The 26,354-nt window shown below is 37.5% G+C and overlaps 2 long non-coding RNA genes across 4 annotated transcripts; both read left to right on the top strand.

The window, feature by feature from the left end:
- The first annotated feature begins 10,499 nt into the window (after positions 1-10,499).
- LOC125246052 lies at positions 10,500-18,667 on the top strand. Of its 3 annotated transcripts, XR_007179695.1 has the most exons (4): positions 10,515-10,832; positions 11,153-11,277; positions 14,484-16,794; positions 18,608-18,667. It is a non-coding gene; the product is annotated as an uncharacterized LOC125246052 (long non-coding RNA). The 3 variants fall into 3 exon arrangements; XR_007179694.1 differs by lacking the exon at positions 18,608-18,667 and having other exon boundaries at positions 10,500-11,042; positions 14,484-17,681; XR_007179692.1 differs by lacking the exon at positions 18,608-18,667 and having other exon boundaries at positions 10,504-10,840; positions 14,484-17,681.
- Positions 18,668-22,736: 4,069 nt separating this feature from the next.
- LOC125246051 lies at positions 22,737-25,021 on the top strand. Its single transcript, XR_007179691.1, has 3 exons — positions 22,737-22,824; positions 23,950-23,987; positions 24,813-25,021. It is a non-coding gene; the product is annotated as an uncharacterized LOC125246051 (long non-coding RNA).
- The last annotated feature ends 1,333 nt before the right edge of the window (positions 25,022-26,354 follow it).

Raw genomic sequence — 26,354 nt, 5'->3', positions numbered from 1 at the left:
TCGATCACAGACATGTTGTTGAGCGCATGAAAGCAGTGATCTCGTCATTGAAACTCAATTTCTTGCCTTGCCAAATGCATTGTAACTACGATATTTTTTTGAATAAAATGAGAGTTTTGGCACGAGTCACTGATAAACTGTTTGATTGACAGCTCCAGCGACTGTAAAGGGAGCGTTCTTTGATCGCTTTCTATATATAATTTATAACTTTGCATGTCTCTTGTATTTAATCTTTGTTCTAGACTGATGTCAGTCCACAGGAGTTTCAGCCCTTCTTTTTCAGCATTTCACACCACATCACACGTTTTCCATATGTTACAATATAATGGAGAAAACTGTAGATTATAACATGTTTGACATTTTCCCACGTTGTAATAGGTTTTAAAATGTTGGATCATGTTAAAATATTTTATTTACAATAGAACATAGATAACATAAATGTTTAAAAGTGAGAAATTTTACAATTTTATCCACTAAATGAGCTCAGTTCAAATTTGATGCCTGCTACAGGTCTCAGAATAGTTGGCACGGGGGCATGTTTACCATAGTTTAGCATCTCCTCTTCTTTTCAAAACAGTGTGAAGATGTCTGGGCATCGAGGTTATGAGTTTCTGGAGTTTTGGTGTTGGAATTTGGTCCCATTCTTGCCTGATATAGGTTTCCAGCTGCTGAAGAGTTTGTGGTTGTCTTTGACGTATTTTTCTCTATAGGTGAAAGATCTGGACTGCAGGCAGGCCAATTCAGCACCCGGACTCTTCTACGATGAAGCCATGCTGTTGTAACAGCTGCAGTATGTGGTTTTGCATTGTCCTGCTGAAATACACAAGGCCTTCCCTGAAATAGACGTCGTCTGGAGGGGAGCATATGTTGCTCTAAACGCTTTATATACCTTTCAGCATTCATAGTGCTTGAACCAGTCCATTTTAAATGAGCCTTAGCCCACAGGACACGACGGGGCTTCTGGACCATGTTCACATATGCCTTCCTTTTTGCATGATAGAGCTTTAGTTGGCATCTGCAGATGGCGCGGCGGATTGTGTTTACCGACAGTGGTTTCTGGAAGTATTCCTGGGCCCATTTAGTAATGTCATTGACACAATCAATGTTGTCTGAGGGCCCGAAGACCACGGACATCCAATAAAGGTCTTCGGCCTTGTCCCTTACGCAGAGATTTCTCCAGTTTCTCTGAATCTTTTGATGATGTTATGCGCTGTAGATGAAGAGATTCACAAAGCCTTTGTAATTTGAGGAACATTGTTTTTAAAGTATTCCACAATCTTTTTACGCACTCTTTCACAGCTCTGCCCATCTTTACTTCTGAGAGACTCTGCCTCTCTAAGACATCCCTTTTAAAGCTAATCATGTTACAGACCTGATATCAATTAACTTAATGGGATGTTCTCCCAGCTGAATCTTTTCAAAATGTTTGCTTTTTCAGCCATTTGTTGCTCCCGTGTCAAATATTTTGAGACCTTGTTATGTTATCTATGTTCTATTGTGAATAAAATATTGGCTTATGTGATTTGAAAGTCTTTTAGTTTTCATTTAATTCAAATAAAAAAAAAAAAACGTCCCAACTTTTCCGGAATTTGGGTTGTAAATGATATAAATACCAAAGGAGCTATTGACCAAAGTACAAAATACTGACCAGTTTTTCAGGTTATACAGCATGTTTTGAAAAGCTATTCACAATTATAGGATTGCAACATCCACATTACAAGTAGGGCTGTGCAGAAAAAACAGCTATCGCGATAGTTAGTTTTCACTATAGTGTATCGATATTCCAACCTCTAGTATTGATACAGTTTTTTAAAAACATGTTTTAAACGGATTTAAAATTATGTTGAAATTTCATCAAATCCCTCTGTGTCAATAAGCACTTACAATAATAAGACCATTCTAGAGAAAGAGCAAGAAGAGAGTTTGAGTTTGAGCACGCGTCCAGTTGGTGCGAGAGTGAAGAAGATCCGTCTGTGAGCTGAAAAATTTGTGCTAGCGCATTACTTGGCATTTTCATTAAAATAACACAATAGAAACGGCCTCAAATAAACTATAAAAAGGTGAAGGTAATCGTGTCGGAAAGCTGCAATTGATTTTTCATTGGTATAAATCAATGGATAATATCTCGTATTTTTCCGTGGGTGCTCGAGCCCACGGGATCGGCTCCTATCTAATCGTGACCCATGTAGTGTGATAGGTATCGTATCGTGACCCATGTATCGTGATAGGTATCGTATCGTGACCCATGTATCGTGATAGGTATCGTATCGTGACCTATGTATCGCGATAGGTATCGTATCGTGACCCATGTATCGTGATAGGTATCGTATCGTGACCCATGTATCGTGATAGGTATCGTATCGTGACCCATGTATCGTGATAGGTATCGTATCGTGACCCATGTATCGCGATAGGTATCGTATCGTGACCCATGTATCGCGATAGGTATCGTATCGTGACCCATGTATCGTGATAGGTATCGTATCGTGACCCATGTATCGTGACGTATCGTATTGTGACCCATGTATCGTGATAGGTATCGTATCGTGACCCATGTATCGTGATAGGTATCGTATCGTGACCCATGTATCGCGATAGGTATCGTATCGTGACCCATGTATCGCGATAGGTATCGTATCGTGACCCATGTATCGCGATAGGTATCGTATCGTGACCCATGTATCGTGATAGGTATCGTATCGTGACCCATGTATCGTGACGTATCGCATCATGACCCATGTATCATGATAGGTATCGTATCGTGACCCATGTATCGTGACATGTATCGTATTGTGACCCATGTATCGCGATAGGTATCGTATCGTGACCCATGTATCGTGATAGGTATCGTATCGTGACCCATGTATCGTGACGTATCGTATCGTGACCCATGTATCGTGATAGGTATCGTATCGTGACCCATGTATCGTGACGTATCGTATTGTGACCCATGTATCGTGATAGGTATCGTATCGTGACCCATGTATCGTGACGTATCGTATTGTGACCCATGTATCGTGATAGGTATCGTATCGTGACCCATGTATCGTGACATGTATCGTATCGTGACCCATGTATCGTGATAGGTATCGTATCGTGACCCATGTATCGCGATAGGTATCGTATCGTGGCCCATGTATCGCGATAGGTATCGTATCGTGGCCCATGTATCGCGATAGGTATCGTATTGTGACCCATGTATCGTGACGTATCGTATTGTGACCCATGTATCGTGATAGGTATCGTATTGTGACCCATGTATCGCGATAGGTATCGTATCGTGACCCATGTATCGTGATAGGTATCGTATCGTGACCCATGTATCGTGACATGTATCGTATTGTGACCCATGTATCGCGATAGGTATCGTATCGTGACCATGTATCATGTATCGACCCATGATAGGTATCGTATCGTGACCCATGTATCGTGATCGCATGTATCGTATCGTGACCCATGTATCGCGATAGGATCGTAGACCCATGTATCGTATCATTGTGACCCATGTATCGCGATCGTATTGTGACCCATGTATCGTCATGTATCGTATTGTGACCCATGTATCGATAGGTGATCGTATCGTGACCCATGCATCGTATTGTGAGGTCCTTGCCGATACACAGCCCTAATTATAAGTAGTCATTCCATGGCACTAATGTTACTGTAAAGGGCTGGTTCACCCCAAAATGACAGAAAAGTTCATATTTAATTTAATATACCACGCAGTACACTTGGAAAGTGACATACAATAACCAAAGAAGCTAATAACATGATAAAAAGTATTCAGTAATCAACGTGTAATTACTGTACCTTTAAAGTGGGGTTTAGCTCTTACTAGCATGAAGAACAAATATAGACACAGACTGTGCATATAAATCGATTTGAGGCTGTCTTCACTACAGAAACGTACCCTGTGTTTTTAGAATGTAATTTGCATTAACGTCAAAAAAGTAATGGGATGACATAATGAATGTGACGTAATGCATTACTTATTACATCAAAAGTAATCTGATAACATAATGTTCATTACTTGTTAGATCAGAAAGTAATCTGATTATGTTATGCATGTTACTTGTAAACACTTGTAAACCCCCAACACTGCTCATTTCAGATAAGATTGAACACCTGATCACTAGGTTTCTCAGAGGAGAGCTGTGGTAGACATGTGTCCATCTTGAACATAATAAGAATGATCAGCTAATTAGGGTAAATCACCATACTCTGGTACACTGGAGGAGCTTCTGAAGGCTGTAGAGATCTCTGATATCAGAACTTGAATTTATTCATTGTGTAAATACATCAACACTGACACACATAGAAAAACTGATTAGTTTATTACTTTTATAGTTTTCAGAGCACAACGTGCTTTATTATATGAAACTATCAAAAACGAATGGGTCCTCTGGAACGCAAAGGCAGCTTTCCCACATTTTGACCAGCAGATGTCATTAGTGTGTGCTGAAATCCTTAAACAATGAATCGCTTCACGATACTCTCGAGGGAAAACCTGTTTCACAAAGCTTCGTTTCACCATCACTTCAGCTTACTTTATTACATAAACTACAACAGGAAGAAAACAGCAGTTTTACACACAACTAGTAGCAAAGAGAATAACCGAAAGTCATCTGATAAAACTAAATGAGACACCGAATCAGTTTTTATGGAAACGAATGAATTAGAAACCATGGAAAAAACCTTCTTAATCAAAGTCTCAGAACAGAACCGACAAAACATATCTGTGACGACAGCTCTGGAATTTAAGTTGACACAGATTGAAATGATGTTTTGTTTTTACAGCTTGTTTTTCCTTTTTCAATTCAAGAGAGAGAGAACGATCCTTACAGCTGATTGTTGTTGCCGTTGTTTGTCAATCCGTTGCCGATGCGGATCTCAGCGCCACTCGTCTCCAATCCAGCATTAGTGATGATGATCCTTCTGATCTGGTAGACCTTCTTCAGGTCCTCTCTCCATCAAGGCTCATTGTGAAGTGAAGTACGAGTGCACAACATTTGATCTGCATCTCTGTTTCCATCTACAGCTCCATTTGCCATGTGGGAGATTGGACAGCGCTGGCTCCAAGAGCCACATTTTCTAGAAATGATATAAATATGTCCAGTTTCAAATGAAAACCCATCAATAAACAGGCCTGAGCACTGAACAACCAAACAATTCCAGTTCATGACCTGATATCCAGAATATAACCTGCCGTTATAATCCAGTTAAACACCTAATCCTGTGTCGTAGCTCAGGCTTTGAGCTTTTAGTGACCAGCAATGAACTATTTCTCTTCAAAATTCATTATGATAAACATGTACTTCAAGACATACTACATGGCGTCAGTAACAAATACACTTGTACGACCCTAAACGTACTCGTCAATGCAGCGTGACACGGTCCAGGCAGAGGAGAGACCAACAACATCCTGAGCACAGAAACACAACACACACAAATGACAGATTATTATTACACCTGCAATCATTAACCTCAATTACAACATCTTCACGTGAGAGAGAGAGAGAGCGCGTGTTCGAGTTTCGGAGGAGTCTGAGGAGAACGCCGCTATTCAAGAGGAATTCAGGTGATATTATTTCATTTCATTTGCTCAATAGAGTGAAGAGGCCAGTTGTTGTTTCACGGCTCCAACGATCTCTAGCAGTGTCCAGGCCTGCAACGGGGAGGGGTTGGGACTGGTGACAAGTGTGTATGTGAGAGAGTGGCCACTTTGAGACGAATATTTTCTATTGATATTATTGGTTTATTTGAGATATTAAGGAAGTGTTGATTTGTCATAATTAAACACTGGTGACTCGCACAGAAATTAGAGTATTGCCAAATGATTCTTTGAAAAAGTTACCTTTTGTAACACTGTACTTACAATTTTGATTAATTCATGAAATTAATACTTCTATTATGCAAAATATATTATTTATTGGAAAAAAACATACAATAACATGAGAACGCAGCAGACCAATCAACAATCAATCCATCAATACAACAATCTTACATTTAGCAGCAATTTAGCGAGAACATACACTGCGTAACGTTTTTAAATAAGTGCACCAACACATATAAGCGTTTTAAAAATTACAGGGTACATATCTGTGCATTTATACAGTCATTTATTACTGTATAAATGTTTTAGTTTGGCCTCGCATGTTTCAAGACAAGTTAAACTATTGCAATTTTTTTTAAGTACTGGGGAAATATACTCTTGTTTCGTGTAGTTACAGGGTAAGTACAATAAAACACAATCTGATATCACTGACTCGGAAACCTTTATTTGAAAAACAACTTAATTCAAAACAGATTTACAACACTTCTTATTCATCTAAAACATTTTTAAAAATAAACTTTTTATTTCAAATACAGAAAGTAGCATGTTTTTCTCCTTTTTCAATCTTTCCACTGATGAATTTTAAGAAGGAATCACATGTTTCTTGCTATTCTATAGAAATAAAAACTGATGGAGTTTCTCGGCACGCTCACATCACACTTCACATTATTTTCACGTCAAGCCTGAACTCAACCCGCTCACAGTCGGTCAGAAGAGATTGTCTACAGTTTAAAATGTTTCAGATATTTGGCATTTTTCTTACAAACACGTATCGTTTCACTTCAGAAGACACTGATTCATCTATTGGGGTCGTGTGGATTACTGTAGTTATTGCTGTTTATGTGCCGTTTGAAGCTTCGACTTTTAGGAACACATGAGTGTTTTCTCAGAGATTATTTATTTTTCTAAAAACTTTTGTTTGTGTTCATCTGAAGAGGGAAAGTCGTATACATCTCGGATGGCATGAGGGTAAAAGATGAGTAAACGGTGAGGACGTATTTCTGGGTGTACTGCATTTTATTTGAATACATACAGAATTTACAGAGAGAAAATAATACAGACATGATTCCTTCTTAAGGAATCTCTTGCTCTACTGTCTAAATAAAGGCAAAAATACTGAAAATAAAAATGAAGTGAGATGTCATGTAAACATCATTTTTCTATTGAATATACAGTAAAACATTCTCATCTCTGTATATCTCACTGGCAAAACACCTCAACCTCACACAGACACAGATATGGGCGTTTAGCTACAATATTGACATATCGTCCATAACAGGTGCGAACTCAAATGATTTTGTGCCTCCGTCAGGAATGATCTGAAGTACTGCAGCGCTGTGGATAAACACAGAAAGAAAGAGAGACAGAGGCCTGCTTTATCCAAATATTAACCATCATATTCAATACCACTGAATTTATGGGACACGCCTCTACTGGACAGGACTGACAACAAATGCATAAACATGTATAAAAACCATAAAGGTTTATATACATACATATGTAGAGAGATAGTGAGAGAGAGAACTTTTTTCATTACAGTCCTGTTCACATGAAATAGAAGTTCACACACAGAAAACACATTCAAATGATCAGATAAAGGATTGATTCAAAGGATAAGTCACAGATTCCCAAAAGCTTCAATACCACTGAGATTTCATTCAAGAGCTTCTGTTTCATATCTAAATATAATTATATAAACTATACTGGGTGTTTGAGATATTCTTAATAATGAACAAAGTCAAGTATCTTGATCTTTCATATTACAGAGGATTACAAAGAACTTTTGAATATTTCAAACTCATTAAGAATTTGTAGTTAAAAATTAATTTGCAGAAAGATCTACAATTTAATTGAACTAAATCTGAATCCTTTTCATGATGAATATATCCATCTTATTCCATCTCAGTTTCTATGACACAATATCAGATCAATAAATAAAGTTAAATGTTTTGTGTGTTATAATAAAATGACCGTGACTGTAAAGGATTACACTGATGATAAAACAACTGATTTTGACTGAGTGGAAAACTTAAATGAGTAAAAATCATCACTTAAATGGTGCTGAAATGTGACTAAACATCTCTTAAGATCTCAGATTCACAAACAGGTACTCGTTTATTGGAAATTGATTAATGAACATAATGTTATTCCTCATAATATCCCTCTGTGGAGTAACAGATACAGAGTGAAAAATAACCAATCTGTCTTCTGTAAGGAGCATACGGTCCGTCTTTGATCTTATTGATTTCAGCAGTAATGCTCTTTAATATGAGCAATTTTGTTTATAATAAAAGAGAAATATAGTTCAATGATTAAAGCCTTACAAGTTCAATTTCTGTAATTGGCAAAAATATGACAGCATATGTGGTGCGATGGAAAGGTGGAGAGAAAAATGATGAAGATAAGCAGCAAACAAGTTCATATTGACAAAAAAATCTCTAATAAATGCAGCAAGTACGCCACCTAGAGGCTTCATCCAACAGTACATGATAACTCAGATTAACAGGTTTGATCTTCTCTGAGAGGACTGAGACGGTTCTGACATTAAAACCAATTTTAATGACATAAAATATTCTTCATAAAACACACAACATTCACTGATGAACAGACATTTACCTATTAATTACCCACACATGATAATATTTATTGATAATAAAGTTTTCTAAAGCAGCAGTCTGTAGTTTTTCCTCTTTGTCGCCATCTCTGTTCTAAACCTGTAATTGCAGTTCTGATCATCTTTACGTGGGATGTGCCTCGGCGCGGATGAATCTAATGTTTTGAGGAGAATGTGTGTCTGTCAGTGGAAACTCTCCTCGGATTCACAGATTCCACTCTTTTGAAGAATGACCAACATAAGAATTTTCACCGGAAAATGTCATCAGAACAAGTAACATCCCAGGTGAAATAAAAGTACATTTACTTAAAGTGCTCTATTTTCAAATTTTGTTCTTAATATACTAAAAACACTTCTTTAGCACTTCTTAAGATCATCTTAAGAACATCTCAACTGTGCTATTTTGAGACACTATGAAATATGAACTAAAATGTTTTTAATATACTATCTCTGTATTAAAAATATATTTAGATAGCGCTTGAACCCATAACAAATGAATGTTCCTTAGAACTGGTTCTCTTTGAAACACAAATCATGTATAGCGATATCAGATGCATATTTAAAACTGGAATATAGTCAGATTCATGTGTTTCTTCACCATCATGCACCGTTCTTTTGCAGGACACGAGCTTTGACCCAGAGATATCTGATGATGATGATGATGATGATGATGATGTGGGCAGAGGAAGAGGAAGAGGCAGAGGCCTGGTTTCAGAAGATGATGCAGACCCGTCACAGCAGAGGTTTACAGAGATACAGGTTTGTTTGCTTTTTTATTGTACACTATAAAATATTATTTCCCCCATAATGTCTGACATCATATTATTTTCTTTTTAGTCTGCAGTGAATGACCTCGACTTCAGTCAACAGGGTCAGTCAGTCCTTCAAGAGGTTTCAGTATTAGCTATAATGTTATCTACACAAGCGACAAGCTTTCCTTCAGCTTCATCAGGACACTGGTGTCCCTGCAGAGAGATGCCCACAGAAGCACAGCCGGAGCGCTGGATAAGCAGGACAGATACCTCTGAGCTTCTCAATCCATCAGTTTCTGAGGATGGTCAGGGACACACAGTATATGGTGCGTTAGGTGGGCCATCAGGCTTTAATGTCCTTTTTCTTGGCAAAGCTGAAGCAGAATGTAGTCCTTTTCCTCAAGGCAGCTACACTGGGATTCATACCAAATAGGCTGCAGCACTTTTGACCTCAGTATTAATAAATAATAATGTTGCACTATTAAACACATTCACCTTTTGGATTTTCTGCACAGTCTCCTGTACCTGAGACATGAAGGTAGATTTATATCAAAAGATCATATTGGCATGGTATAGATCACAATACATTTATTATAGATAATTTACCATTGATGTTTACTGTCACAGGTTGTTAGGTTCATCCCTCTAAACAGGTGTAGACCAATACTGTGTTCATCGATGTGATTGTAGTCCAGCGCAGCAGTTGTCCTGGAGTTACATTCACACACATACACTATCTATTGACCTTTAACAGTGAATGTCAATAAACGGCTGTGAACACACAAGATAAACTTTATCAGAGACAAACTTATAGCAAAAGAGACGTATTAGTACATAATTACCTGAATCTAAGACACTTGTCGATTCCTTCTGAATCATCTTGCAGCAGATTTTAGTTGTGAAGCACTAGTATTGCTCAGTTCAGCTCCTCCTGTTCATTGCTGAATCTGAGCTTTTTCTTTTATTCGTTTTCTCCTGTTGTTTTGTACTTTTGGTTTGTTATCTGACTTCCAGGTTAGCAGTGTAAAATGATTCAGCTTTGTTTTGTTATTAGTTCTGGCTTTGACCTCTACAGAAGCTTGTGTTGCTCCTTATTTACTCTTGTTCACAAAAATCATTTCTTGCACTTCTGCTTTGAGGGAAATGGCATGCTGTGAATCCGTGACCGTCCAACATCTGCTGGATAAAGGTCATTTTCCTTGTAAAGATTGTACTGCTTGTCCTTCATTATATAAAAGTAATTTTTTTACACAGCCAATTTTTGGCAAAAACTACAACAATTAAACAATTGATCACATGCAAATCTACACATATGATATACATGATTATGTGTCCCTTACTGTACCATTGGAAAAACAAAACATGCATTGCACACTAGAATTATAGAGTTTAGTTCATGTACCTTCAGTTTGCGTTTCATTAGTCACATGTTATTATTAGATCAAATGTATCAGCTGTGCTCCATTAATCATTAATTCTCATTCCGATCACTGTTTGTGCTAAGTGTGTTTGCTATTGCCTGTTTGGATTTGTTATTAAACTTTGTCGTGTTGAACTTTATTCATAGTAGAGTGCTGTTGCTGTTTGGTCCATGAACACTGAAGAAAGCCTGAGCTGAAACATCTGCTCTTTGGTCTGTTTGTAAGACGCTTTTCACATTTTGCACTTTTTTACTTTGCAGATGTGATAGACCCTTGATTTCTTATGCTAATGTGAATTGCTGGGAGTGACATGACCTCTTTTCTATGGGATTGATAGTTTACAATCTCACCAAATTTCTCAAACAAAAGTACTTGTCTTTGGGAACATAATCACTTTTCAGTTTTTTACAACAACAACAGAAGTAAGGAGAGTTAAAGAAGACCTCCCTCACATTACAGGCCTCTCTGTTGATGCCTTATTTCCTCCCAAGTGTCTTACTGGTGCAAAAAAATGCTGTCTTTATATTTACAGAGACGTGGCTCAAGGGCAACGCTCCAGAAGCCACCATTCAGCCTGATCGGATAACATGCCACCAAGAGGAGCCTCCAGGCCCAAACCACTAGACTGAAGAACAGCTTCATCCACCAGGCTGTCAGGTAGCTGTAGTTGCCAGAATAACTTAGTAAAAAATACAGAAAAACATTAATATGAATAAGATTGGTAATCATGCAAGATCTAATATTAATTATTTCAGCATTGTAGCTTAATATCCACACACACAATGGGTGCGTAGGCAGGCAGACGAAGACGAGGATGAGTAAAGTTAAAATACAAGGTTTTAATAATAAGTAGGGATACACACACATATAAATGAAACGTGACCGGACAAAGAACATCAGAGAAGCAGGAACTTCAGTAGTGCAGATAACAAGGTGATAAACGATACACAGAATGAACTCATAATGACGTGACCATGGTAAACAAAGGAGTGGCGGGAAGATGTGTGTGACTAGTGAAAACAAGCTGAATGTGCATTAAAAAAACTAAACCCCGAGAAGGTGTGGCCTCACACCGTAGAAAGGAGAAGGAGCAGGTTTAGGAGGAGCCCTTACGAAAGGAAAATATACTTACCAATGTATATATTGTGATATATTATTTTCCCTTTTTATTTTCCAATATATTATATATTTGAATACATTGAATAATATATTGAACATGAATATATAATATATGTGTTTATATATCCCAAAATATATGCAATATTATATTTATATGGGAAAATGTTTTGGTAATATATGTAAAAATATAGTGCCTTTTTTTGGATTTGATTGCAATATTTTTTTTTTATATGTATCATTATATATACATATATGGTCTATGCATATATTGCAATATATTGAATAATACATAAGGAATTGCTTTTCATATATTGAAAAATATGTGATAATATATTTACTAATATATCATAATGTATGTAATTTTATATTCAGTAACATACTTCATAATATATAGATTTATATGTGATCAGATATGGTACTGCATGCATAATATATTGCAGATAGATTTACTCATGCAGTATAAACACATATGTTAAAATATATTATGTAACACATTTATTATATTTTATAATAATTTGCATTTTAAATGTTTTATATTTTCAAGTTAGTTAACAAAAGCACACCTGCATGTACTAACATTTCTACTAACATGAGAGACTATCACTGTGCTATAGCGTGCACAGCCGTTACTATTTCAATAAAGTTATTATAGTCTTAAAGGCAGGGTAGGTAAAAAATGTATAAAAAACTTTTTTTCAAAATTTGTTTAAACTTTATTTATATATCAATACATATTTAAAATGTAAGTACTCTGAAAAAGAAAGTATAAAAATCGAGTGTCTGTAGACCTCTCACGACTGTTTTAAAGACAGCTCATTATTTCCATTCACTCCACCCCCTCCCTTCTGGGCTCCTTCCAAAGCCACGCCCCCAAAACGCATGAACGTGCGACTCCGACCACTGAGCTGGAAGACGCATTATTTACCTGAGACGAGCGGAGAGGAAGGAGCACAGTGCATGTAGTGACATCATGTCAGAATCACATGTAATAAAAATAACTTTATAATTATGAAGATAAGCATAATTTAATTCGCTAACGAGTTAGTTATCTATAAGGCAAAGCTAAAAACAGGTTGCATGATACACGTTTTTCCATTACCATCATTTACACTGTGATGAAGATGAATTTCGTGTAAGATTCATAACATATACGTTGTTCTACAGATAAACAGAGTAACATACACTCAAATATCAACTCACAACTGCATTGCAGACACAAAATAATAACACACACATACAACAAAGTGTGTACGACACACACAGATACAAGATAAAGACATCAGTAAACATAGGTAGAGAATATAAAAACAAAACAAAGGCGAAAAAAAACGTGCAGGTAAACTTACAGGTGAACATGGTAAAAGAGTTAGACAGAGGGTAAATATAGTTCTAAGAAAAGTTCCTAGATGCGGAGTAACGTTAGGCCTACTATCTGTTAAACATGTATTTAGTTATCTAAAGCAAAATTATGCACAATTCAACACTATAGCTATCATCTTGAGCTAGGCCTATAGATTATTTATCGTCTCTACTACGGCTCGCTAAGTAATGTTATGTTAGCTATATTACGCAGCTACGTGTGCTAATGACACATGCTTCATGAAAAAATAAACAAAAAAATATGTATGTTCAAAATACAAAAAGAAAGATTTACCTGTCCAGCAGAAATAAAGCCATCAAGGAGTCACTTTTCAGCCCCTTGAGTTCCCTCAGTTCTCGCCATCGCTGGAGAGCCACGCCGATATTAACTCGTGTTTTATTTCTTTGTTTATCCAAAGACTTTTTGTTCATTGCCTTTTCTTGTACTGTTACTGTCTTCCTTTTTTGCCTGGTTTGCCTTCACTAACTGCATAGGCCGGTACTGTGAATTTAGCTTGCTGTTTCTCTGCCATTGTTTTGGTATTTCTAGGATCCATGCCTCTTGAATTCCCCAAATCAAACGTGCGCGCGCAAGTGGGCAGGTCATGTGTGGCAAAAGGGTGGTTGCCATGGTTGCGAGAGAGTGACAGTCTCCTAAGCCAATCCTATGTTTCGTCCCGGATGGAAATAATGAGCTGTGTTTAATACAGATTAAACGGTCTAGAGTCACTCGATTTTTATACCCTTTTTATCAGAGTTCTTACATTTTAATTATGCATGGATATATATAGAAAGTTTAAACAAATTTGGAACAAAATTTTTTACCTACCCTGCCTTTAATGGTGTTCAGCCAATCATAAACCTCACCACAGACTCTACTCTTCAGCACAATGGTAACCCGGAAAACTCACACATACCAGAAAACCTTTTAAATTCCAAAATAATATAAAATTAAACACTAACAGATCTCCCCCTATATCAATATTGAGCTAAACACATGAAATAGCACTTAATTTTAACATTTACTTTCCTTTAACAGTCACAAGCAAAGCATGCTGGGAACTAGAAGTCTGTTGTAACCACTGATTGTTACTCATTCCATGAATGTGTGGATATATATGTGTGTACGATACATTCACATTTATATGGGAACATGCGTGTGCAATATATATACACAATAAAGGATAAAACTTTATGAATGTAATGCTATTTTTGTCTTCAATTATACATATTTTATATGCATCAATATATAGCCATACATGGTCAATGCATTTATTGCAGTATATTGAAAAATATAAGCACTAGTTTCCCATATATGGAAATGTATTATGTAATACATCGCATTATATTTTGCAGTATATTTCCATATATTTTTGTTCCGTAAGGGAGGGCGAGGAGAATGAGGTGAAAGCATGGTGGTGAGTGGACGACGATCTCCTGGTGGCAGAGATAGTCTGCTAGCACCGACCCCAAACCTGCGACATGAGGGAGGCAACGTCTGGGGGACGACCGATGGAGGCGTGGCCAATGGATCCACAGGTGCAGATGGAAAGCAGACATGAGCGACACCACTGGTACTGGAGATCTCGGTGATGCCGCGGTGACGACCATCGAAGGCGAAGACAGAATACCCGAGGAGCCGACAGGTCAACAGGCTGAGATGGAGCGAAAAGACTGTAGGCGGGAGGTGGAGCCACAGGATCCTCTCGCACGGGCACTGCAGGGCTGTTGACTTTCAGCAGCAGGAGGGCTGAAGGTCTGGCTGAGCTTCACGGTGATGGTGGTAGTAAGGAACTCGACAGAGTGGCGGTTATTATGACACAGTCAATAGTGCTGTTCAAAACCAGCGATGATGTTGATGAAGGTACCGGGTGGGAGTTGAAAGTTCCTCACTCGTTGTCCGTTTTCATGACTCCCTCGCCCGCTGATGTCGAGGGCTCACACCGCTGGTCAGATTGACGATGGAAATGGGAGCTTTAGCGGAAGTTCTAGCCGGAAGACTCTAATGCACGTCATTGCTCATTATCTAGCCAATCATTACACGTCACCTGAGTATATAAGTTCTGTTCCCACCCACTATCGTGTTCACAGATACCATCGCCAGAGTTCAGTTCACAGTTGATGATGCTGACGTTCCTCACGATGCATGAACAGGCCTATAATTGTGATTATCTAAATATTCACACAGACGATGTTAGCGGTAGTCCGATGTACTACAATGTGAAAATGTTCATTTTAGATGGGATATAATGTTTCAGTGTCATTTGAGTTCAGGTTAGCCTATCATTTTGAACGTTCATTGAAGCGGTCGCACTATGAGAGTGATCGTATTCACCGTCTCAAATTTCAGAAGTGTGCAGGTCCACCCACGGATTCTATTTTCGAATTTCGTTTCAGCAATATCATCAAAGGGCCTAGCTATCATCAAAGCAATCTTCAATACTCTCTCGTCATCATTACAACAGCCACCTCATCTCAGTGATAAGTATGCTATATCGAGATTGGTTTTGACGTCATTTCCCGTTTGTTGCTGCCGCGCTGTTTGAGCCAGAGCTCCGTCGAGCTGATTTCCTAATTGCTTGTTTTTTCTCTTAATATCAAATTTATAACAGATCATTCTCTCTTTTACGCCGAGGGAACACATCGCCTACATTATTTCATATATAAAACACTTGGATTGCCTTGATATCGCTAGTTTTATCCGACTTCCCGAACATTCGCTATTAGCTTTAGCCCGCTAGCAGTAACGGCGTGGTCATTCTAGCGTTTGTACTCTTCTCTCTCACTATATTATTGTTTCATCTACTCTAATGGCGAGTGTATCGGATGTTTCTCTACCTTTGTGTGCAGGTGAGGACACGTTTGAGCTGCATGCGGTGCATTTGGAGCTGGAGGCCGTGGAGCGACAGATTCGGACCCTTCTCGAGAAGCAGGCCGAGCTACACGAGCGGCAGACAGTGCTGGAAACTTCCCGTGCTGACGCTCACCGCTCCCCGGTAAGTTTACAGCGCGATATTAACACTCCTGCTTCCTCTACGCCGTGTGTTTCTCTGCACAGGGCCCGAGCTCCCAGAACGCGTTCATCCCAGCCCTCGTTCACTCCGGCGCCGTCTCACCTGGGACCTTGGGTGCTTCAGCAGCGGAAGACGCGAGCCAGGCCTCGGACCAGGACCTCTCCTCCTCCGCCGCCCCCGATCTTCGAGGTCTCGACACGACATCGTCCGCCACGTCCACGCTACCACAGCCAAAGGTAAGGTGCGCAGTCACTGTTTTCCTGGTGCTCGTGTTCTCGATGTCGCTGCGCAGGTTCCCGCGATCCTCAACGGTGCTGAGACCATCGGAGCTGTAGTGCTGCACGCGGGGGTGAACGACACCAGGCTGCGGCAGACGGAGGTGCTGAAGCAGGACTTCAGGAGCCTGATCGAGACGGTACGAGCCTCATCGCCCATGACGAGGATCATCGTGTCCGGACCGCTTCCGACGTACCGATGAGGACATGAAAGGTTCAGTAGATTATTTGCTTTAAATGAATGGTTGATGTCTTGGTGTAATGAACAGAAGCTGCTCTTTGTAAATAATTGGAATCTTTTCTGGGAGCGTCCTAGGCTCTTCCGTGCTGATGGCCTGCACCCCAGCAGCATCGGAGCTGATCTTCTGTCGGAGAACATCTCCAAGACGCTTTGCACCATATGACTAGTAAGTCAAACCTCAAATCACAGTCTGTGTTCTGCCCACTTAATTGATAGAAATGTGAGTGTAGTACAGTCTATAGAAACTGTGTCTATTCCCCGAATAGTGAGGTCTAACAATAAAAATAAATATAGATATAAGTAAAAAGTCGCTACTATCTCTTGCTTTGGCTACCGTTTATAGACCTCCAGGGCCTTATGCTGATTTCCTAAAAGAGTTTGCAGACTTTCTCTTAGACCTATTGGTCAACGTTGATAAAGCGCTGATTGTTGGAGATTTTAACATTCATGTAGACAATACAAATGATGCGTTAGGGGCTGCGTTTACAGATTTACTAAACTCATTTGGGGTCAAACAAAACGTCACTGGACCCACTCACCGTCTTAATCATACACTAGATTTAATTATATCACATGGAATCAATCCAACCGATATAGAAATTCTACCGCAAAGTGATGACGTCTCTGATCACTATCTTGTAACATGCGTACTGCATGATGATATTTGTCAAATTGCGCCGCAATATCGACTAGGCAGAACAATTCTCCCGACAACTATAGATAAATTCACAAATAACCTGCCTGATCTGTCTCAGCTGCTCATCGTACCTAAACACACACATGATCTCGAGAAAATGACTAGCAGCATGTGCACCATTTTCACTAGTACATTAGATACTGTTGCACCGATGAGATTTAAAAAGGTTAGAGAGAAAAATATTGTACCATGGTACAACAGTATTACTCACGCTATCAAAAGAGAAGCTCGTAATCTAGAACGCAAATGGAGACAAACTCGTTTAGAGGTCTTCAGAATCGCGTGGAAAGACAGAAAACATGGCATTAGTTTCCACTGCTATGCCGATGATACTCAGTTATATATTTCAACACAACCAGATGAAATCTCTAAATTATCCAAACTGACAGAGTGTGTTAAAGAAGTAAAACATTGGATGACTAGTAATTTTCTTCTATTAAATTCAGATAAGACTGAAGTATTACTTATTGGGCCAAAAACCTGTACACAGAATCTCTCAGACTACAATCTGCATTTAGAAGGATGTACTGTTACTCCATCCTCGACAGTTAAAGACCTGGGTGTTATATTAGACAGCAACTTGTCCTTTGAAAATCATATTTCATATGTTACAAAAACAGCCTTCTTCCACCTCAGAAACATTGCTAAGATTCGGAATATGTTATCTATTTCTGATGCAGAAAAGTTAGTTCATGCGTTCATGACGTCTCGACTAGATTACTGTAATGCATTATTAGCTGGTTGTCCTGCTTCCTCAATAAATAAGCTACAATTAGTACAAAATGCAGCTGCTAGAGTTCTTACCAGGTCAAGAAAATATGATCATATAACACCAATTTTATCATCTCTACACTGGTTACCCTATTAAGTTCCGTATCGATTATAAAGTATTGCTAATGACCTATAAGGCTCTAAATGGTTTAGCTCCTGTGTACTTAACCGATCTTCTATCGCCCTACAATCCTTCACGCTCTTTAAGATCACAAAACTCTGGACTTCTGGTTGTACCTAGGATAGCTAAGTCCACTAAAGGAGGGAGAGCATTTTCACATTTGGCTCCTAAACTCTGGAAATAGCCTTCCTGATAATGTTCGGGGCTCAGACTCGCTCACCCAGTTTAAATCTAGATTAAAGACGCATCTCTTTAGCCAAGCGTTTCACATAATGCATCTCATATCAGATCAACTGCACATGACTATCTTTGCTTAATGTTATGAACAGCAGCTACGCTAATTATTCTCCTTTTGCTTTTCTGTTTTACCTCGGGACACCCGTCCATCAGCTTCAGTTTGGATCCAGCCTCTTAAGAAGACCTCAGATGACCAACACCTATGAAGAGACTGTGCCAACTCCTGTGAGGACTTCAGAAGATGCAACATGCACATTCCCAAATTTCTATATATCCTAATTATTGTTGATGTATTTCATTTTTCCAGGAGCTCATTGCTTCTACCTTAAAATTAAATGCTAACAGTGTTTGTAAATTAATTGCACAAATTATTACATTATTTGCTAACTGCATTCTTCTTATATTGTAATGTTGACATGCATTCTCTGTAAAGCTGCTTTGAAACGATAAGTATTGTGAAAAGCGCTATACAAATAAATGTGAATTGAATTGAATTATTTTCATCGTTTTATGCATTTTGATGTCGTTGGGTGTATAATCATACTCTTTTGCTCTTCACATTCATCAGCAGAGCCGTACAGTGCAGTCGCACGCATTTGTTAGAGACGGAGCTGTGCTCGTTCGCATTGTTACATTCATAGCATGTCGTAATGATCCGCATGAAAGCGGAGACACAGAAAGAACGACACGCTTTCTAACTTGGGTATGCATGTGTCGAGTGACTTCCCTTGTAACGCTAGAGGCAGAAAGATTATTATTTATGTTCTGTGTGGTAATAAGGCTATGTCATCTGCATACTGCTTATAAACGTGTTTATTCTTGAAAAAAATATACCTGTACATGTTCACATTTCTTCAGTCTACAATAATTTCACACGGGTATGTGGTTTTACAGGTATGTGAATACTACATACAAAACTTTATTACAACAATCAAACACTAATTTAAAATCACTGAAAGACTGTAGGACCCGGACTACAAACATGAAGCACAGAAAACATAGAAAAGGAGGCCGAGGGTGACCAATGGCAGAAATCGTTTGAAGGAGGTCTGGAAATTTGAGTATGGAAAAGTGTGGAGTTCTGAAATGATCCTGATCCTCATATAGATCAGTGTGTGTATCTGCTCTGTTTGTGTTGATGGAGATCAGCTTCATTCAGGTGTATTATAATGTAGCTCTCTCACCAATAAATATGGCTCAAATGTGAGAATTATGTCTAGAGGAACTTCCAAATGAACGATGACCTGGTGAGAGACACATTTCTAAAGTTACTTAATTTCTGTTCATCACAAACCCAGATCTCAGATATTCACTTCATAGTGTCAGATTTATGCTTTCTATTTAGAAATAAAAAATCTTCACCTTTAAATTTGAAATTACAAATCCCTCACAGGGAAAAACAATTTTTCCCACAGGAAATCACACAAAATTATTAAATATCAATAAATGTACTTATTCTTCTCCAAACTCTCTTGTCTTGTGTATTTTTCCTTTGTGAATTTAATTATTTGATCATTTAAAGGAACACACAAAGCCACAAACAATAAATCACAATAATAACCATAACCAAAAATAAATGAAAAAACAAACAAACAATGTAATTCTCTAACTTCACTAGGGTTTCAAAGGGGCGGAAAGTTTCCAGTAAATTTCCAGAAACTTTCCATGGGAACTTAACCTGGGGATTTTTGGAAATTTACGGGCATTTATGAGAATTTATGGGTATTTATGAGAATTAATTGGAAATTTTGGGATATTTATATAAATTTATAATATTTATATAAAAGGTATAATGTAATATAAACATTTTGTTTGGTCATAACATGAAATAAGTTATTTATTTTTTGCATTCAATAAATTCTAATTTTGTAAATATGTAAAATAAATATATTTTTATTGCAGCATTTATTTATTTGTTTCAGTGTCACATGATCCTTCAGAAATCATTCTAATATGATGATTTGATACTCAGTTATTATCAATGTTGGAAACAGTTGTGCTGATGAATGAATTTTTTTGTATTTTTCTGGAACCTGTAATACTATTTTCAGGATTCACTGATTAATAAAAAGTTAAAAAAGAACAGAATTTATTCAAAATAGAAATCTTTTCTAACAATATAAATCTTTACTATCACTTTTTTTAACAATTTCACACATCCTTGCTGAATAAAAGTTTTAATTTCTTTCACAAAAGAAAGAAAATATGACTGACCCCAAAATTTTGAACAGTAGTGTATATTGTTACAAAAGATTTCTATTTTAAATAAATGCTGTTCTTTACATTTTTATTCATCAAAGAATCCTGAAAAGAGTATCACAGGTTATAAAAATATTAAGCAGCACAACTGATTCAACATTAATAATTGAGCATCAAATCATCATATCAGAATGATTTCTGAAGGGTCATGTGACACTGAAGACTGGAGAAATGATGCTGAAATTGATCACAGGAATGAATGATATTTCACTATATATTCACATAGAGAACAGAAGATTTAAATTGTAGTTATGTTTCACAATATTACAGTTATTTCTGTATTTTTAATCAAATGTTCATGTTATGGTCTGGGGGGGCACAGGGGGTGTGTCCTCAATATCCCTGCAGTAGGTCATGTGACTGTGATTGAGGAATCAGGGTAAAAATTCACCTAAAACGGCATTAAATCTGGTCGTTTTAACCAAAATTATGCCTCAAGATCTTCTTTTCAACTACATTTAAGTACCCTGTTATAAGCTAACCTGCAATTTTACAAATTCCCTGTTTATTCCCATTAATTCCCATAAAAAAAAGCTTAGAAAATTACAAAAATCAATCAAATACAAGAGTATAAAATGTCGCATAAAAATAGTTCATTCTTGAAGAAGACATCGATTGATTTATTGTCCACAAAGTCCTGTTCAGGCTAATGCAGGAACCCGTAGTGCTTCGTCCATCACTTACGTCAGCTGCCCAGTTCACGTCACCGTCCGCATGCATCAAGTTCTCATTCGCAGCTTTCCTGTAGCACAGTTCTTTGTCTTGGGTGCCTTTCAGATATCTTAAAACATGCTTGACATATTCCTCTGCTCTGTGGTTGGCTTCGTAAAGTATTGTGACAGTTACTCCAGATCTTAGGTCTGGTCTTGTACATGTCGTCAGGTGGATCAAGCTGCTGCCTCCCTGTATTTTCTGACATCTCTCATTATCTCAGCATCATCTCTATAGTCTAGTCTTTGTTCGCAGGGCTCTGGACTTACAACTTTTCATGTCAAATCTCTGTGTTGTGACATTTTAACACGATCTTGTACATAATCGATGCCAAGAAAATGTGTTAACTTCCCCAAGTCCTTCATTTTAATCTTTGACATGAGCATCTCTTTCACATTTTTAAGCACATTCACATCACTGGCAGCAATAATCAAGTCATCAACCCATATGATTATGAAAACTTTCACAGTTTTCTCAGATATTTGCCTGTGAAACTGCATTCGCTGTTCTTTTTTCTCTAGCTCCACCCCTTGAACTCCAGGGGTCAAAGTTCACAGCTCTCATTGGACAAAATGACGCTCTCAGATACCCATAAAATGCAGTTCTTGTATTATTATACACACGTACTGTTTTTCCAATTATTCCCTTTCAAAATAAATAAATAAATAGATGTGTATCTGCTGAATGTCACGATCAAACCTAATGAATCCTGAGACACACAGATGGTGGGATATAAGTTTTCTACCACATTAGGGTATATTATACTAGAATATACACTACAGTTTACTGTAGTAAAAACTAAAGTATACTTCAGTATTTATAACAGTTCACTATAGTTGAAGTGTCACAATTGTGTTGTAAATACTGTCATATATACAGTATACAAAAATGTACTATAGTATGGTTCAGAAAGACTATATTCACTATAGTATTTTTTCTCCTGGGTGTTTACATATTCATGGTTTGTGATTTTACTTGTTGTTGGTGCTGTATTTTATTTCATTGGTCACATTTAACAATACCGACCAGTGTTTAGAGGCATATTAGTGTTGGGAGATGCTCCGCTTTACTTCATTTACTGCGATGCAAAACGTGCTGCAACAGTTTCCACTGTCCAGTGCTCTTAAACCGACCAGACGGCACGGGTCGAGTGAACACCTTCAGATTCACTTCAGAAAGGCTGTTGTTCATGGAGGTATGGACGTTTCTTTTGTATTCTGGATTTAAAATGTTGTTTTTGCAATGCAGTAAGTAGTGATTTTGACTTTAGAACAACAAAACTTGTCTCTTTTATGCAATTTTTTATGATTATATATTTAAGTTTTTCTGTCTTGATTTTGCAATGCAGTAAACTGACAAGCAGAATCACCCCAGGACAGTGGAAGCTGATCAAAAACAAGGTTCGTTTCATAAGACTTTCATAAACTGATGCAAAAACTGAGGTCCAGGCCGTAATGACGTTGAAGAAAAATTATTTATTCATTTCCAATTAAAATTAATCTCACACGCAAGTTCCAATCAATAATAGAAATGTTTAATAAAACCAAAAGGTAAAAATTAAAATCTGAAATCGAACATTTACGATAAGAGCATTCCGAAATCTGAGTATAGTAATTTGCAAGAAAATCATTAGAAATGGCGCCAACGAGACAGCAAGATGCAATCAAGATAGCAGGAAAAAAGGTACCAATTGAGAGAATGAGCCAAGTTTTATACCCCAAAGATTGGAAAAACTTACATCACATTCGGAGGTCTTGTTTTGGATAGATAAGAAAGGTCAAAATGAACCTTTCCATGGCTCGGAGTTTTTAAAGAAATTCATGACATTTGATGGTTTCCTGCTATTCTGACAATCATTGGATAATTTTGTGATCTCGTGACAATTGACATTATCAAACAGAGCATAAACACCCCAAAATAGCATCTAAATGGGTGGGGTAACACCTTCTTCGGAATATTACAATAACAAGTTAACATTTAACAAAAAAAAAATTCCCTTTCATTTGAATACAAAAATACAAAATATTATTGCAGAAAAAGTACATCATGTGATCCATTCTAGAACATTTACGCTTTGGTAAAATTTTGGCAGAAACCCAACTCAACCACAAAGATACCAAACCCTCTTTTACCCAGAAACTTAAAGTTCACTTGGAACATCAAAGTCATACAGTTCAACAGGTAAAATAACACAATGGAGATCAAAACAACAAAAGAGCATAATATGGAGTAAATATATGGTTCTTCTTGAATATAAGTGATTATATGTGAGTAACCCGAGTAAGATGATATGAATACTTGAGATCATAAGTAACATTAAAATTCATAACCAATAAATGATGATAAAAAGATTTAAAAATGATTAATGATAAATGAGTACATAGAATATGAATAAATGAACATGCATAAATGAATATAAACCATTTCGGATCCATCATAAACACATAAGCTGCTTATACAGATGGTGTGTTGTTTTATCTGTCACATCTGTTCAGGAATAACTTAATAATATTGTATTGTTTTAGAAACAGTTGACCGGCTGTGTGGGATCTTCATGTTAATGGTGAGAAAAAGAAGGGAAAGTTAAAAGTTTTTAAAAATGTATGAACTTCTCTTTTCATTAGAATGAAAAACATATATGAGGGCTTTTCATACTTTAAATAGTTAACCCTGGGTGATTGTTAACCCCAGGTAAACAGAATCCTGGGTCATCTTGATTCACGTTTGACACTGATCATCATTTACCTGAGGTTAACTATTAATCCTGAGTATTCATACGCAGCGTTTCACACTGTACATTACTAAACCCTGGTGAACATCCTTATTTGCATATTTGCAGTGTCAGTGTCACTGATTGGATGAACAAAGCACACAATATGTTTACATAAATGCTCAGGCATTGCACATCCTCATTACATATAGCCAACTTCACTATCAAGTTTATCCTGAATGGACATTTCAGACTATAAAAGAATTAAACAGTATTTTCTGCACTGAAATTGTTGCATTTGTTGTTGTTTTATTTCCATTGCTGAATTTTCTTTTCATATTCAATGCACAGTGTTTCTGTGACTGTGAAAAGCATGTAAATATACAAGTAATATGTGGAGCGTTACTTTACCCAGGGTTAAAAGTGGTGTTTAGAGCGACAATAACCCGGGGTTAAGTGAATTGCTTGCCTTTTTTAAACAAAAATAAATTAATACTGAACATGATTGATTTCATTAGTGACAGAGTATGATTTATGTCTTCAGTATATAAACATGAGAAAAACGGAATGTCAGAACTTTATTATACATGCCGTGCTGCATCCTGACTACAACACAAAGTGTTGTTAAATACACCTCTAACATTTCATCCCATTTGTTTGTTCCCTTCTCTCATGAAGGAGCCGTGGATCACATGATCTCTGCGCTGCACAACAACCAAAAGTCTTCAAGGGTTTAGTGGAAGAGCCGTGCTTTCTGATATTGAAAGAGGAAGACCAGGAAAAGCCCTTCTTCAACTTTCACAGGCTGAAACGGATGATGACACACAACTGGCCAAAGAGCCTTTAGTGTTTCGCTTACAAATTAAGGATGATATGGACATTTTTCTTAATGAGTTCTTGTAAGCTAGTAGCTATATAATGCTTTTGCTACTTAGGGGGAAAAGTACATTTTATTAAAATTAAATAACTTTTGTGTTTTGTTTTTGGGTTTGATGGGTCTGAATTTGCTTAATTCATGCAATCTAGTGTACAACCGTGTAATGCGTATTATATATCATGAAAAACAATGGTTCATTCTGAAATACCTGAGTAAAATATACATTTTATGACAAATTAATAAATGTTTATAATTTTAAGCTTTGTGTTCAATTTATATTCAGTTAATTATTTAAGACATAAAACAAATTGATGAACTTTTAAAATATTAAAAGGTTACAAGGGGGGCTTTAATACACACACATAGGCTATATATATATCTCGTAACTTATGTGTTTGTGTGTGTATGATTAAGCTATTAACACAATACAAGTATCTATCTATCATTTCAGTTAGATTGTTTTAATACAATATTTGACATTAACATGGTTTTAAACTTTAAAAAGCTCAAATGGATCAATGGCTATGAAGATAAATTGGCTCCGCCCACTTCCGCCCTCAGGCTGTTGGTCTGGTGCTGTCGTCCTCAGACTGTCATGGCGTACGGATCTGCGGTTCTGCAGTTAGTCCTGTCTCGCCTCCTCTTCTAAACTCCAGAAAAAGATTCACGCGCTCGTTTCCACAGATACGGGCCGAATCTGCTTTGCGACTGTTGTTCCCGCCCACTGAACCCGGGACCGGGCCGGATCCGTATTAGAGCAGTGAAACGGAGGTGACTGTAACGCGGATTTGCCGGTTTGAAAACGGATCCGGCGCGGAGTCACCTGCTGAGAACTTAACTGAACCCAAAATATATTAGTCGAACTACAATCACAAAATTACTGGCAGCTGTTTCTTCAACACAAAGTTTAATCAATATAGTAGAGAAAAAGATATTTACAGATAGAAGAATTACACCTGTCACTCATATCTTTAAGTTGTTGCACTTGTGATAACATCGTAGGACACATGATAACGTCAACATGGCGGATTATATCCGGATCTCATTCATACTCAACGAGATTGGGCTGTTAAGTACCTACTCTTTTAGCGCTCGTTAAGTAAGTACTTATTGAAATTGACACTCATTGAGTAGGCGGTTTCAGACACAGCCACTGATTCATCATGAGCTCAAAGCATTATGGGTAGAGTCTCTATGTTCTGATTCATCAACACAGTTTCACTGATCCATTAATAACCCAAAACCCAGGATAGAGCGGTTGAGTGAATGTGGTCTGGACTGTGTGGATGAGGATCATTGTGTCTCCAGAGACGCTGTAGAAGGACAGAGTTCCTGCACTGTGA

The sequence above is a fragment of the Megalobrama amblycephala genome, linkage group LG14 (assembly GCF_018812025.1).
Source record: "Megalobrama amblycephala isolate DHTTF-2021 linkage group LG14, ASM1881202v1, whole genome shotgun sequence".
NCBI lineage: Eukaryota > Metazoa > Chordata > Actinopteri > Cypriniformes > Xenocyprididae > Megalobrama > Megalobrama amblycephala.
Note: the sequence above shows the minus strand (reverse complement) of the source record. Positions and strands in the feature narration are given on the sequence as shown.